The sequence below is a fragment of the Gopherus flavomarginatus genome, chromosome 20 (genome assembly GCF_025201925.1).
Source record: "Gopherus flavomarginatus isolate rGopFla2 chromosome 20, rGopFla2.mat.asm, whole genome shotgun sequence".
Taxonomy (NCBI): Eukaryota; Metazoa; Chordata; order Testudines; family Testudinidae; genus Gopherus; species Gopherus flavomarginatus.
In genome coordinates this window covers 13,929,363-13,945,347 of record NC_066636.1, presented here as the reverse complement: position 1 = coordinate 13,945,347, position 15,985 = coordinate 13,929,363, and the positions used below count along the sequence as shown (strand labels likewise).

The window sequence follows — 15,985 nt, the reverse complement described above, 5'->3', positions numbered from 1 at the left end:
GCTTCTTTCGCAGACTAGACTTATTTCTTGTCTGGGCCCAATCGTTTCACCTGGTATAGTCCTTGTTCCAGTTCAGGTGGTAGCTAGAGGATGTCTCATGACTGCAGCCACCTTTTTTCTGTTCCACCCCCTTATACAGCTTTGGTACAAGGCAGGAATCTTTTGTCTTTCTTCTGGGGAAGAGCCCCATTTTTAAGATGGATTCCTGTACCAGGTGACAAGGTCATATGTCCTGGGAGACCTGAAGCCTTCATTCTTCCTGGCCTGACTCACAGATGGTGCAGGACAGACCCATCTTCAGTCAATTGTCCTGATTAATGGGAGCCATCAAGAGTCCAAACCACTATTAATGGCCCACACTTTGCATCATTACAACAGGACCTCAGAGTTATAGTTCATATTTCAGATCCAAGAATGATTGGTTTGTACAAATAGGATGAACACACACAGTAGATTATAAGCTTTGCAATGATACCTTACAAGAGACCTTTTGCACGGAGCATATTCCTGTTACATTATATTCCCATTCATTAGCATATTTTCATAAAATCCTATGGAGTGCAATGTCACAACAGGGAAAGGGTTTTACTGCGGCACCTGGGAGCAGTTGAGTTTCATGTTCAGGCTGTGATATGAGTTCCTCCAGGTTTCTCGTAAGCACACAAGGACCTTAGCGGGTGCTCTCAATACAGGAATGGCCCCGACACGATAAAGTGATGGGGATTGCATTTTCCTTTTTTATTTTTGTATTTCCAATGACATTTGTTTGTGATTTCGCTTTGTTTTGTATAACTGTGTTTTCTCCGGGATTTGATATTTAACTAAAAAAAGAATAAGGCCTCAGGGCACCGGATGGAGGAGCAGGCTGGGGCTAGGACTGCTAAGAGAGTGAGAGTAGCAGGTTTTCTGTATTGTTTCCTGCCTTCATTTTCATGACTAGTTTCTCTTGTGCACTAAATTTGCTTTCCTTACCTATGAGCTTGGCTAGTTCAGTTGGTAAAGCCCCAGACTTTTAATCTGAGAGTCCAGGGCTCAAGTCCCTGGTCAGATAAAGAAGGAACCATTCCCCTCAAAACAAAAAATGTCAGCTCTTCAGGATGTTATTTGACATCACCTTTTTTCCCCAGGACTTGGTCTTTCCTAGGAAGGGTCATGTACTGCCTGGGACTGAAGGGGCAACTTCCTTACATGCCCACTGGCCTCTTAGTCTGGATTAAGAAAGGCCTCTGGGAGCTGCAGCAAATTGCTGCATGCCAACTTGGTGAGTAAATGCAGGGCTGTCTGCACAGGACAGAACTCAGCAGAGATCTGGGGATTCCCTATCAGTCCCATGGTGTAAGGGCCAGCACTCGGGACTTTGACTCCTGCAATCTGAGTTGAAGTCAGTGGGATCTTAGGACAATCCCTGTGCCATAAACCCTGCTGGGTCTTCCAAGGCTCTGTCTTGCTTTCTCAAAGGCCATGAAACCCTGTCTTTTATCCACTAGCTATTGTGACTTGAGCACAAGAGGGGATGTTTCATCCAGAAGCCTGGCAGTGCCTGGAGTCCTATAGGTAGGGATGCAAGCTGCATTTCCTCGGAGTCCTGAAGCTGGGCTGCAGCCTGGCCTAGGAGGCAGCCCTATTGGTTGACCTACTGGCCCAAAGTCACTTGAGCAGTGTTGGTGTTCCCCAGGAATGCTGAAGGGCCTAAGGGAGGGAGGCTCAATACCCCCTCATCAGTCAGGGCAGAAGAGGAGGGCTGCAAGAGTGGGCAGGTGGATGGCTTTGTCTTCTAGCGTTCGGCTGGGGCCGAGGTGGGGAACGCGAACTGGGAGAAATGGTTGTTGGCCTGTGAGAAATGGTTTGGCCAGTGGCGTAAATGGACCTTCTCATTACCTACAAGGTTGTGATGCTCAAGACCCACCTGTGGGGAATTTCATCAGCCATGTGTTTCCCCTGCTCCACGAGTGCTGCTGAAACTGAACATGATGGCTTCCACCTCTTGTGGGGCAATAGGACGTCCATACCTAGTCAGGAGAAGTGCGGCTTCTCTGCTGTATTAGAAGGAGGATTGGGCCTGGTGGGCTTTGAAGCCTTGTACGGCTCTACTCTTTTGTGTTTCAGTTTTCAGTGGGTGGCTGAGCTGGAGGGCAGGTCAGTCCCAAGGGGAATGGTGGGGCAACCACAAAGAACCCAACTGACTCTTCTGATATGGCCGCATTTTTTTTTACCTCCCCGGATGCAGCACTGGGTATGGGATGGCTGATAGTGGCAGAAGGGAGTGGAATAGACTCATAGACTCATAGACTTTAAGGTCAGAAGGGACCATTATGATCATCTAGTCTGACCTCCTGCACAATGCAGGCCACAGAATCTCACCCATCCACTTCTATAACAAACCCCTAATCTATGTCTGAGTTATTGAAGTCCTCAAATTGTGGTTAGAAGACCTCAAGCTGCGAAGAATCCTCCAGCAAGTGACCCGTGCCCCATGCTACAGAGGAAGGCGAAAAACCTCCAGGGCCCCTGCCAATCTGCCCTGGAGGAAAATTCCTTCCCTACCCCAAATATGGCAATGAGTTAAACCCTGAGCATGTGGGCAAGACTCACCAGCAAGCACCCAGGAAAGAATTCGCTATAGTAACTCAGATCCCAGCCCATCTAACATCCCATCATAGACCACTGGGCACATTTACCTGCTGATTGGGAGGTTAGGAAGTTCCCCCCCCCAGTGTTCTTCTATTCCCATCCTACATCCTACAGGATTTTCAATGGGTGGCTAGGTGGAAGGTGCTTGCAGGATGGCTTCATCTGCAACAGTGTCTGCCCTCACAGCAGCAGCAGCAGCCACAGCAGCGAGGCCCCTGCTCCTTTGGCTCAATCTGAACAGAGGTCAATGTACCACTGGGTGTGATAGGCCAGTTTTAGGGAGCTTCCTCTGAAGGTGAGCAACTGTCCCCAGAACTTATTGACAGGCACTTTAAAGTATTTGCAAATGTGAACGGCCAACATGTGCAGCGCAAAGGCCGCCCAGGGGCACTGTGTCAGGCTCTGGCACCGCTTGAGACAATGGACCACCTTCAGCCACCAGGTGACCCAGGATCTAAGGCAGGAATGGGGTGAGGAAGCAAGTCAAGCTGAACAAGACAGGCAAAAATTCATCTTGCCTTCATGGGCGCTCGCAATTATGCCCTTTTTGTGTGCCGGGGCTGACATAAACATCCCAGACAGAGGAGCAGCAGGCCCCAAAAGTGCCATTCAGGTGCTGACTTAGCTCAGTTGAGAGAGTGTTAGACTAGCAATCTAGAGGTCCCTGGTTCACTCCCATACTTTGGCATGCTCTTTCTGTGCTGAAGTGGGCTTTTTTCTGGAAGCACAGCAGTGCTTTTACCCACCACGAGTCCCTCATTTCAGGCTCCCAAGCAAGAAAAGACAGCATGGACTTGTGCACCAAGTTGACCTACCTGACCTTTCTTTCTTCTCTTGCTCTTTGTCAGCAAGGAGAAGAAAAAGAAGCTCTCCTTCAAGCTAGAGTCAGAAGGGCGACGTCAGGATGACTTCCTGAATGCCAGCTCCAGTCCTTTGCTCTACCAGCTGACCTATCGAAGGGCTGCCACCTCTCTCTCCAGGTTCGCCCATCGGTGTGTTCAGAATGGAGAGTGGTAACTAGTGGTGTTCCTCAATGGTCAGTCCTAGGACCAATCCTAGTCAACTTATTCATAAATGATCTGGAGAAAGGGGTAACCAGTGAGGTGGCAAAGTTTGCAGATGATACTAAACTGCTCAAGGTAGTTAAGACCAAAGCAGACAGTGAAGAACTTCAGAGAGGTCTCACAAAACTGTGATTGGGCAACAAAATGGCAAATGAAATTTAATGTGGATAAATGTGAAGTAATGCACATTGGGAAAAATACCCCCAACTATACATTCAATATGACGGGGGCCAATTTAGCTACAACTAATCAGGAAAGAGATCTTGGAGTCATCATGGATAGTTCTCTGAAGACGACCACGCAGTGTGCAGCAGCAGTCAAAAAAGCAAACAGGATGTTAGAAATCATTAAAAAAAGGAGAATAAGATAGAGAATATCTTACTGCCTTTATATGAATCCATGGTACACCCACATCTTGAATACTGCGTACAGATGTGGTCTCCTCATTTCAAAAAAGATATCCTGGCATTAGAAAAGGTTCAGAGAAAGGCAGCTAAAATGATTAGGGGTTTGGAATGGGTCCCATATGAGGAGAGATTAAAGAGACTTGAACTTTTCAGCTTTGAAAAGAGAAGACTAAGAGAGGATATGATAAAGGTATATAAAATCATGAGTGGTGTGGAGAAAGTGAATGAGGAAAAGTTATTTACTTGATCCCATGATGTAAGACCTAGGAGCCACCAAATGAAATTAATAGGCAGCAGGTTTAAAACAAATACAAGGAAATTCTTCTTCACACAGACACAGTCAACATGTGGAACTCCTTTCCTGAGGGGGTGGTGAAGGCTAGGACTATAACAGGGTTTAAAAGAGAACTAGATAAATTAATAGATTTCAGAATGGAAGCCATGTTAGTCTGTATCAGCAAAAAAAACGAGGAGTACTTGTGGCACCTTAGAGACTAACAAATTTATTTGAGAAACAACTCTGACATCATAATAAAAAAGGCTGACAAAGGAGGTGCTGTCGTCATCATGACTAGGTCGGAATATGAATGAGAGGCTGCTAGGCGGCTCCCTAACACCACATTCTACAAGCCATTACCCTCTGACCCCACTGAGAGTTACCAAAAGAAATGACACCATCTGCTCAAGAAACTCCCTGAAAAAGCACAAGAACAAATCTGCACAGACACACCCCTAGAACTCCAACCAGGGGTATTCTATCGTCTACCCAAGATCCATAAATCTGGAAATCCTGGATGCCCCATCATCTGAGGCATTGGAACCCTGACAGCAGGATTGTTTGGCTATGTAGACTCCCTCCTCAGGCCCTACTCTACCAGCACTCCTAGCTATCTTTGAGACACAACTGACTTCCTGAGGAAACTATCAGAGGGGTAGCCATATTAGTCTGGATCTGTAAAAGCAGCAAAGAATCCTGTGGCACCTTATAGACTAATAGACATTTTGGAGCATGAGCTTTTGTGGGTGAATACCCAGTTCGTCAGTTGCATATTCACCCACGAAAGCTCATGCTCCAAAATGTCTGTTAGTCTATAAGGTGCCACAGGATTCTTAGAGGAAACTACAATCCACTGGTGATCTTCCACAAAACACCATCCTGGCCACTATGGAGGTAGAAGCCCTCTACACCAACATTCCACACAAAGATGGATTACAAGCCGTCAGGAACAGTATCCCCAATAATGTCACGGCAAACTTGGTGGCTGAACTTTGTGACTTTGTCCTCACACACAACTATTTCACATTTGGGGACAATGTGTACCTTCAAGTCAGCGGCACTGCTATGGGTACTCACATGGCCCCACAGTATGCTAACATTTTTATGGCTGACTTAGAACAACGCTTCCTCGGCTCTTGTCCCCTAACGCCCCTACTCTACTTGCGCTACACTGATGACACCTTCATCATCTGGACCCATGGAAAAGAAGCCCTTGAGGAATTCCACCATGATTTCAACAATTTCCATCCCACCATCAACCTCAGCCTGGACCAGTCCACACAAGAGATCCACTTCCTGGACACTACAGTGCTAATAAGCGATGGTCACATAAACACCACCCTACACTGGAAACCTACTGACCGCTATACTTACCTACATGCCTCCAGCTTCCATCCAGACCACACCACATGATCCATTGTCTACAGCCAAGCTCTAAGATACAACCGCATTTGCTCCAACCCCTCAGACAGAGACAGACACCTACAAGATCTCTATCAAGCATTCTTACAAGTACACTACCCACCTGCTGAAGTGAAAAAACAGATTGACAGAGCCAGAAGAGTACCTAGAAGTCACCTACTATAGGACAGGCCCAACAAAGAAAGTAACAGGACCCCACTAGCCGTCACCTTCAGCCCCCAACTAAAACCTCTCCAGCGCATCATCAAGGATCTACAACCTATCCTGAGGGACGATCCCTCACTCGCACAGATCTAGGGAGACAGGCCTGTCCTTGCTTACAGACAGCCCCCCAACATGAAGCAAATACTTACCAGCAACCACACAACAAAAACACTAACCCAGGAACCTATCCTTGCAACAAAACCTGTTGCCAACTCTGTCCACATATCTATTCAGGGACACCATCATAGGACCTAGTCACATCAGCCGCACTATCAGAGGCTCGTTCACCTGCACATCTACCAATGTGATATATACTATTATGTGCCAGCAATGGCTCTCTGCCACGTACATTGGCCAAACCAGACAGTCTCTATGTAAAATAATAAATGGACACAAATCACATGTCAAGAATTATAACATTCAAAAAATCAGTTGGAGAACACTTCAATCTCCCTGGTCACTCAATGATAGACCTAAAAGTCGCAATATTACGACAAAGAACCTTCAAAAACAGACTCCAACGACAGACTACTGAATTGGAATTAATTTGCAAATGGGACACCATTAAATTAGGCTTGAATAAAGACTGGGAGTGGATGGGTCATTACACAAAGTCAAACTATTTCCTCATGTTTATTTGTCCCCCTACTGTTACTCACACCTTCTTGTCAACTGTTGGAAATGGGCCATCCTGATTATCACTACAAAAGTTTTTTTCTTCTGCTGATAATAGCTCACCTTAACTGCTCACTCTCGTTATAGTGTGTATGGCAACACCCATTTTTTCATGTTCTCTGTGTATATATATATATATATATCTTTCTATTGTATTTTCCACTGCATGCATCCAATGAAGTGAGTTTTAGCCCACAAAAGCTTATGCTCAAATAAATTTGTTCATTTTCTAAGGTGCCACAAGTACTCCTTCTTTTTGCAGATAAATTAATGGAGGTTAAGTCCATAAATGGCTATTAGCCAGGATGGGTAAGGAATGGGATCCCTAGCCTCTGTTTGTCAGAGGGTGGAGATGGATGGCAGGAGAGAGATCACTTGATCATTACCTGTTAGGTTCACTCCCTCTGGGGCACCTGGCATTGTCCACTGTTGGCAGATAGGATGTGGGGTTGGATGGACCTTTGGTCTGACCCAGTATGGCCGTTCTTATGAAGGGAGGAGCAGGATACTACCCCAGAGTTTCTGTAGTGGTTATCACATTTGCCTAACATGCAAAAGGTCCCTGGTTCAAAACCAGGCAGAAACATAAGGGCTTAACTTTCCCAGCTCCTACTAGCCTGTCCCTGCTGTTGTAGGAGCAACAGTGATTTCTATGCTCAAAAGGTCTGTTATACTTCCCCTGCTCCCACTTTTGTTTCCTCTCCCTCTCTGAATGCCTGTGAAGTGGCTTTTCCCCTCCTGCTCCCTTCTGGACTGCTCGTGGGCTGAATGTTCTTGTTGAAGAGCAGAAGAGCTCCCAGGTAGACGAGGTGTCTGAGACTCTAATTAGGCAACGATCACCCAGAGCATGGACACTGCCCAAGATGGAGTGCGACCAACCAGATGCAGCCAAGTCATTTCTAGTCGCAGGCCATTAGGTGCAGGCCCTTAAAAGGGGAAGGGGCCATGTGCTCAGGAGAGCACTCACAAGCTTGTACCTCCAGTGAATGTCCTTTGCCCGGACCGCCTGGCCAGTGGTTCTCTGCGTTGTATTTCATTGTGCCTCAGGAAGACTTATCTTCATCACACCATCCATAGCTGCCTGTGGGACACTTACCTTGCAGAATCCTGACATCTCCAGTGCCATGCCAGTCCTGGGAGCGTGAGTATGCGAGTGCAAGTGTGATATCCACTCCCTTTCCCTGTTTATTTTGTGCTTAGCTGTCAGTATAATAAATGTGCTGCTTTCTGCCAAACTCTGGTGGGTCATTAGTCCTCCCTACGCTTATTAGCTGGCCCAATGTTGGGTAACACCTACGAAAACCCCAACCCGTGCATGGCAGAGGGTGGTGAAATGAGCTGAGGAAAAAACCTTGGCATCAGCAGGGGAAAGCTAGAGGCTCTTAGCCAGTCACCTTTTGAAGCCTTGTGGCTTGGCTTCCTTTGCCCTGGGAGGTTGGCCTAAGGAGGCCGGCTCTTCTTGCTGGCCTCCTTTGTGTGACTTGCCAAAGGAGGAAGTGAGGCAGGAATGGGGTAAAGAGGAAAGTCGAGCTGAGGAAGGCAGGGCAGAAGCTAAGTGGCTCAGTGCAGCTAAGCGGAGTTAGTAGAGTGCCACCATTCATTCTGCAAAGCCTGAGGAGGCGCGGTTGGCTCCTGGGAGGTAGAATCCTGTGCCTGCCTCTTGGCTTCCCAGGGATGGCTACTTGCAGCCCAGGAGAAGAAGGATGGTTCTGGGTGAAAGGAAGACAAGCAAAGCTATGGGAGGAAATTTGGGTGCGGGGTGCTGACTCTGTGCTGGGGGAGGTGGTTGGGGTGCAGGAGGGGTGGTGCTTACCCCGAGCAGTGCAGCTCCCAAAGTGACCGGTACACACAACCCTGTGGCAGCAGCTCCTAGGTGGGCCGTTCCAGGGGGTCTCCGTGTTCCGCTGCCTGCAGGCGCTGCCCCCAGAGCTCCCATTGGCTGCAGTTCCTGGCCAATGGGAGGTGCGGAGTTGGTATTCGGGGCAGGGGCAATGAACGGAGACACTCCCCCTGCACTAGGGGATGCTGGGACATGCCAGCCATTTCTGGGAGTGGCACGGAGGGACAGAGGCAGAGTGGGCAGGGAGCCACCTTAGTGCTGCTGGCACATCTCTGCACACCATTGCGGGAGGGGAGCAGAGGTCGTCCATGTGTTGCCTGGGGTAGGGGCAGTGCACAGAGCTGCCTCCCCTCCCGGATCTATTACAGGAGGGAAGGGGGGTCTTTTGGCCTGTAAGGTTCAGCAGGTCGGACTAGATGATCACATTGGTCCCTTCTGACCTTAAAGTCTCTGAGTCTAAAAGAGAGAGGGAAGTAAAAGAAGTTTTAAAAAAAAAACAACCAAACACTGTAATACAAGGATGAGTCCATCTGCTCATTGTATAGTCCCACCCCTTTCTTCCTCCACTATGTGTTGAATGACCTGCAGGACATTGATTCTCTCATTCGGTTGCTAAACTGATACAATGTGACTGAAATTAAACCAATTCCCAACAGAGAAAACATCATGTCACTGCATTGGCTGGGAATTGAATCTAGGTCAACTGCTTAGAAAACAGCTATGCTCACCACTATACCACCAACACATCTGGCAAAAGTGCCACTTATGCTTGCCCAATGAGTCTAAATCAGCATTGAGGAGCTTTTCTGCAGTTAAAATGTAGCAGATTCTCATCACTTAAAAAATAAACCACCTCCATCTTCACTTGGGTTCGAACCATCAGCCTTTCAATTAGCCACCAAAGTTGTTAATCATAGGGTATGTCTACACTACGGGCTTATTCTGTTTTTACAGAAACCAGTTTTTGGGAACAGATTGTATAAAGTCGAGTGCATGCGGACACACTAAGCACATTAATTCAGCGGTTTGCGTCCATGTACCGAGGCTAGTGTTGACTTCCGGAGCGTTGCACTGTGGGTAGCTATCCCATAGCTATCCCATAGTTCCCGCAGTCTCCCCCGCCCATTGGAATTCTGGGTTGAGATCCCAATGCCTAATGGGGCAAAAACAGAGTCATGGGTGATACTGGGTAAATGTCGTCACTCAGTCCTCCCTCCGTGAAAGCAACGGCAGACAATCATTTCACGTCCTTTTCCCTGGATTGCCTGGGTAGGTGCCATAGCACGGCAACCATGGAGCCCTTTCAGCCTTTTTTCACAGTCACCGTATGTATATTGGATAGTGCTGACAGATGCAGTGCTGCAGCGCTACCCCAGCAGCATACCCTTGCCTTTTGCAAGTTAGCAAAGATGGTTACCAGCCATACTGTCCCGTCTGCTGCTTTGCAAGTTGACAATGACAGTTACCAGTTACACTGTACCATCTGCTGCTGTCATGGGTGCTCCTGGCTGGCCTCGGTGAGGTCAGCTGGGGGCTCATGGACAAAAATGGGAATGACTCCCTAGGTCATTCCCTTCCTTAAGTTTTGTCTAAAGGGAGAGTCAGCCCTGTCTAGAGTACCGGGCAAGCCTACTAAAGAACCAGAGAGACAAACGGCCGCTCCGAGTCAGAGCCCCAGACATCCCGCAGAAATGATGAGCTGCATGCCATTCTAGGGGATGCCCCTGCAACAACTCCACCCGTTGCTTCCCTCCTCCACCACCCCTCCTGGGCTACAGTGGCAGTTATCCCCCCATCTGTGTGATGAAGTAATAAAGAATGCATGAATTTGAAACAACACTGACTTTATTGCCTCTGCAAGCAGAGCTCAAAGGGGCGAGGGGAGGGCAACCTCCAGCTGCTACGGTGTTCTAGGCAGGACTGAATCTCCATCAGAAAAAGCTTAAAGAAGAGAATGACCTGGGAGTCATTCCCATTTTTGCCCAGGCACCCCCGGCCGACCTCACCGAGGCCAGCCAGGAGCACTCACGGGACGACGATGACGGATACCAGTCCTACTGTACCATCTGCCGTCCACAAGGGAAGGGAAGGGAAGGGGATGGTGCTGTGTAGCGCTGCAGCACCATGTCTGCCAGCAGCATACAATAGACATATGATGACATTGAAAAAAGGTGAGAAACGATTTTTTTCCCTTTGCTTTCACAGGAAGGGGGTGATGACATATACCCTGAACCACCTGTGACAATATTTTTGACCCTTCAGGCTTTGGGAACTCAGCCAAGAATTCAAATCGTTTTTGGAGAGTGTGGGAACTGTGGGATAGCTACAGTCGTCAGTCGCTCCTCCCTCTGTGAGCGTCCATTTCATTCTTTGGCTTTCTAGTATGCTTGTCTCAGCTCCTTAAGTTTCAGCACTGTGTTGAGTCCCTATTGTGGCCTCTGTCCATTATAGCCTTGGAGATTTTTTCAAATGCTTTGGCATTTTGTCTTTTGGAACAGAGTTCTGATAGAACAGATTCATCTCCCCATAGAGAGATCAGCTTCAGTATCTCCCGTACTGCCCATGCTGGAGCTCTTTTTTGATTCTGGGACTGCATGGTCACCGGTGCTGATCGGCGCTCCGTGCTGGGCAAACAAGAAATGAAATTCAAAAGTTTGTGGGGCTTTTCCTGTCTACCTGGCCAGTGCATCCAAGTTCAGATTGCTGTCCAGAGCGGTCACAATGGTGAACTGTGGGATAGCATCCAGAGGCCAATACTGTCGAATTGCGGCCACACTAACCCTAATCCAACATGGCAATACCGATTTCAGCGCTACTCCCCTCGTTGGGGAGGATTACAGATATCGGTATTAAGAGCCCTTTATTTCGATATAAAGGGCTTCGTTGTGTGGACGAGTGCAGGGTTAATGCAATTTAATGCTGCTAAATTCGATATAAACGCATAGCATTGACCAGGCCAGAAAGAGCAGCAGATTTTCCCTACTGTTTCCCACTCTTGTTTTCTTGAGTAGTATCCCCTCTGCACCAACTTGCTGTTTTCTTTCTTGAACCTAGCTAGCTCAGTTGGTAGAGCATCAGGCTTTTAATCTGAGGGTCCAGGGTTCAAGTCCCTGGTCCGGTGATAAACTGCTCCCAAAGATCTTAAACTGTCTTTCTGGAGTCCTCTCTGATGTTACTTTTTCTCTTCAGGATTTTCCCTTTCCTCAGAAGGGCCTTTTTGTGTGTGGGTTTCAAGGGGCAACTTCCTGACAGCCCCTCTGTCCTTGCAGCCTGGAAGAATAAAGACCTCTGGGCATATAGCATGTTCTGTCCCTGCACACACACACACATAAAAACACACAGAATATCCCTAAGGAATTAGAATCACCTGCTGCCTTCCCCTTTACTGCTGGGTCCCCAGATGAGGATGCTCTTCAGCCTAAACCCATGTCCCCTCTTTTCCCAGTTTCCTTCAATCCCAGCCCTCAGTCCCTCCTATGCACACTGCTCCTCACTCCCAATCAGAGCCTACTCCTCTTCACCCTTCTCCTCTGTCCCAACCCACAGCTCCCTCCTATTCCCAGTGCCCCTCAATCCCAACCCACAGCTCCCTCCTTCCCTCCAGCAGCAGGTGCTTCAGACCCCCCTTAGGAAGATTTTCTTGCAAGGTTTCATGTATGAATCTGCATGTGGATTTTACAGTATGTTGGAAATATGTTGGATTGCTTGCTGAAATGATCACTTTTGGCTGGTGTTGGATTCCCAGTCTCCATGTTATAGGGATAGGAGAAATAAAGGGTTGTTATCCTTGTTGTGTGAATCAAGGGCAGCAAACTATGCTTGGCAGACCCCGATTGAGGGACTCACCCTCAATTCAATAGCACTTGCTAGGCAGGGGACAGGGGTTCCAAAGCCAAGTGGGCTGGGATCTGGGTCTCAATACCTAAAATTTAAGTGTTAGACCAACTTTAGGATAGGGTGGCTGTGGAGGTATGAGTGAGTCCCTAGACAACATAGTGAGTATGGTGCTTTCTTATTTTCCCCCTTTTTCTACCCAGGATGGCAGGTGAACTGTACAGAGGCACCTCTGGGCTTGCACTGACTAAGAACAACAGCTGTGAGTGGGGTACAGAGAGGGGAGGGCTCATGTTAAAGGACTTTTGGTTGCCGGACTTACGAACTGTAGGGAGAAGCTTATTTGGGGCTGGGTCTTTCCTTTGTGGTTTATATTTATGCGTTGGGGCTGCTGACATGACTTCTGCTAACCCTGGGCTTCCACTGCAATGTGGACATACCCTGAGAATGCATCTATACTGTGATAAAAGCCCTGTGGCCCAGCTGGCCTGGATCATCTGACTTGGACTCCTGGGGTTCAGGTTGTGAGGCTAAAAACAGCAGTGTAGACATTTGGGTTCAGACTGCAGCCCAGGCTCGGAGATCCTCACCTCTCATGGGGTCTTGGACGCGGGGCTCAAGCCCAAGTGTCTACACTGTAATTTTATAACCCTGTAGCACAAGCCCCACAAGCCTCAATCAGCTGACCCAGGGTTTGAGAATAGTGACTTGGGTGTGTTTATGACAGTGTAGACATAATGCGAAGCTATGGCCAGACTGCAATGAAACACCCAGGGCTGCCCCATGCCAGCTCAGGTTCCCGAGGCTTTGGCCATGGGTGGTAAATTTATAGTGTAGATGTTTCAGCTCAGGCTCAATTCTGGGCTCTGGGACCCCAGAAGGTTGAGAGGGAGTTTAGCAAGCAAAAAAGGTAAAATGGCAGTGGAGTATTACCATGGACTCAATGGCATTTCTCCATTGGTCTGTCTGCTTTGGGGCAGGGATAATAACACGTCCTGCTGCATTCATTATTTCAAAGGACGGTTTAGTATTTTCATTCTCACACACGGTGCATGAAGCAGGAATCAATCCTTGGCATAAATTAAATGACCTGCCTACAGATTCTGGCAGCCACAATGAGCCATTTGGTTGAGAGCTCAGATCTCCCCCTGTAACAGAGGGAGGAGGTCATCTGTGTGGGGACTGGACCACTGACCTACCAGCTCTTAACTTCCAAATTTTCAGTAATTCTATTATCAATGCCTGTGAGTGTAATTTAAACAATAAGAAAAACTGCACTGGGCTAGACCAATGGACCATCAAGCTCTGAATCTTGTCTTCTGACAGCAGCCAAGAGCAGGTACCCCAAAAGCCACTCAACAGGGCACCACTGGGAGTTATTTTCCCTGCCCCAAAAGCAGACAAACCAATGGAGAAGTGCCATGAGTCCAGAGTAATATTTCCCTGCGGTTTTACCATTTCCACTTGCTAAACTCCCTCCCAACCTTCTGGGCTCCTAGAGCAGGGTACTGAGCCTTAGCTGAGACACATACACTGCAACTTTACAGCCCAAGCCACGTGACCCTGATTAATCTGACACAGACCAGCCGTGAGTGTTTCATTGCACTGTAGACCTACCCTAATGTTATGTCTACACTGTGATTAAAAAACCCAGGGCACCTGTCTCAAAGCCCAGGTCAGCTGACTCAGGGTTATGGGGCTTGGACTGCAAGACTATAAAATTACAGTGCAGACCTATGGACTTGAACCCAACCTCTGAGGCACTGTGAGGGTTTCTGAACCCAGACTTCAGTGTGAACACAAATATCTGCACCACAGTTTTTAGCCTCACATCTTTAGCTCCATGAGCTCAAGTCAGATGACCTAGGCCAGCCATGCTGCCGTCTTTATCGATGTGCTCAAAGCAGCACCTTGGAAACCCCATATTCACCTCTGTCATATAGTGATGATACATTTTGAACAAAGTCTGTCTGGTGAGGTATCATTTTAAAAATCTTGAACTGTTCATCTGTTGAACTTTAATGTCTTCTTGAATTCTATGTGCTCGCATTGGTTGGAAAGTTATGAAGTTTTCCTCTGTATGCATTACAGAAATATGTTATGAGGTTGGGAAATGCCCACCACCAGTCTTTCAGGTGCAAAAATGGAGGAACTAGACTCGCTGCTGGCCCATAAAAGGTAGCTACACTCCCAGGAACTATCCCAGGAACCGTGTACAATGCAGACTTCGCCAACATAACGCAGCAACAATGGACAGTGCTTGACTCACATCACAGCAAACGAGCTTTCTAGAAAGTTGGAAGAAACTATGAAAAAGAGGTAGAGACAGCATGACTTAGTCTCTCTCGCCCACAACTCAACAGCTGGAAACACACCTGGATAACAAAACTGATGCAGAAATCAGAAGATAATAATAATAATACATTTAAACCAAAGTCCCCAACCTGTCTAGTATTGGTTTCTCGGTAGAAAATTTTCATTTTAGGGAATTTTGTTTTCCCAGTCAGACCTTGCCAAGGGAAGCAGGGAGAAAATATTTGAGTTGCCTCCTTCAGAGCAGCTTGGCCTAGACACTCTAGCTGTGGGTCACCGTCATGGCCTTGCTGAGAACTGGGGTATTTTAATAATTTGGTGAGGTCCCAGGGTGTTTGGGGGAGATTATGAGGCTGTTACCTTTTGAGATAAAAAGGACTAGAGAAATTTTTTTTTTTTTTAGAAATCTGGGATTTAGACATTTTATTTAAAGCAAAGAGGTTTCTGAGCTGGTTTTTGTTTGCAGGAAGCAACATTGTTTGATCTGTCATTGTACCAAAGGAGGTGATGGTTGTTTATAAAGTAGGGGTGAACACTAAACACAGCAAATGAAAATGGGATTTGAACCCATTTGTGCAGAGCATAATGGATTAGCAGTCTATCACCTTAACCACTCAGCCACCTCATCTCAGCTGTTAAGTAAGGGACAGGAGGAGAAATCTAAGGCCAGCACAGACAGAGACACTAAGGTGTTTTTAAATATTAAGCAGAAGCAGGGGCTGAAGGAGCTCCCCCCTCATATCTAGTGAGGAGCTAGGGGAAAAACTTCAGGAACAGACCATGTTTGCAAAGACACCACTGCTCTGCCTAGGTATGCAGCATGATGGGGCCGCTTTCCCAAAATGACCAGTTTTGGCTGGTGGTGGGTTACAAATCACTTTAGGATTGAGTGGAATGAAACATTATTATCCTTCCTGCATGAGTGAAGTGCAGCAGAACATACCTAGTCCGCCCTGACAGAGGGGTGGGTGGGTGAGGAATAGCCTTTATTGGAGTGTATAGAAGTGATTGAGAACGTCACCTAAATCAGTGGTCCCCAAACATTTCACACTGTGCCCTCTTATCCATGGCTGTGGGCCCTCGGAAGCCACAGTTGAGAAATGGGGCTAGAAGTGGGGCCGTTGCTTGCTGGGGAGAGGGGTGTAGCCAGGTGTAAGAGGGTCGAGGCCAAACTGGGAGCCAGAGGCCCAAACTGAGGATGGAGTTGGGGAAAAGCTGGGACAGAGTGGGGTTGAGTGGTGCTCCCTCCTTGCCCTCCTTGGTGGCTGGCTCAGGCCCTGAGGTGCCCTCATGAATGTTCCTCTGTGTCCCCCTAGGA

The 15,985-nt window shown here is 47.7% G+C and overlaps 1 non-coding gene across 1 annotated transcript; it reads left to right on the top strand.

The window, feature by feature from the left end:
- The first annotated feature begins 11,568 nt into the window (after positions 1-11,568).
- On the top strand, positions 11,569-11,641 carry TRNAK-UUU (transfer RNA lysine (anticodon UUU)). Its single transcript has one exon. It is a non-coding gene; the product is annotated as a tRNA-Lys (tRNA).
- Positions 11,642-15,985: the final 4,344 nt, after the last annotated feature.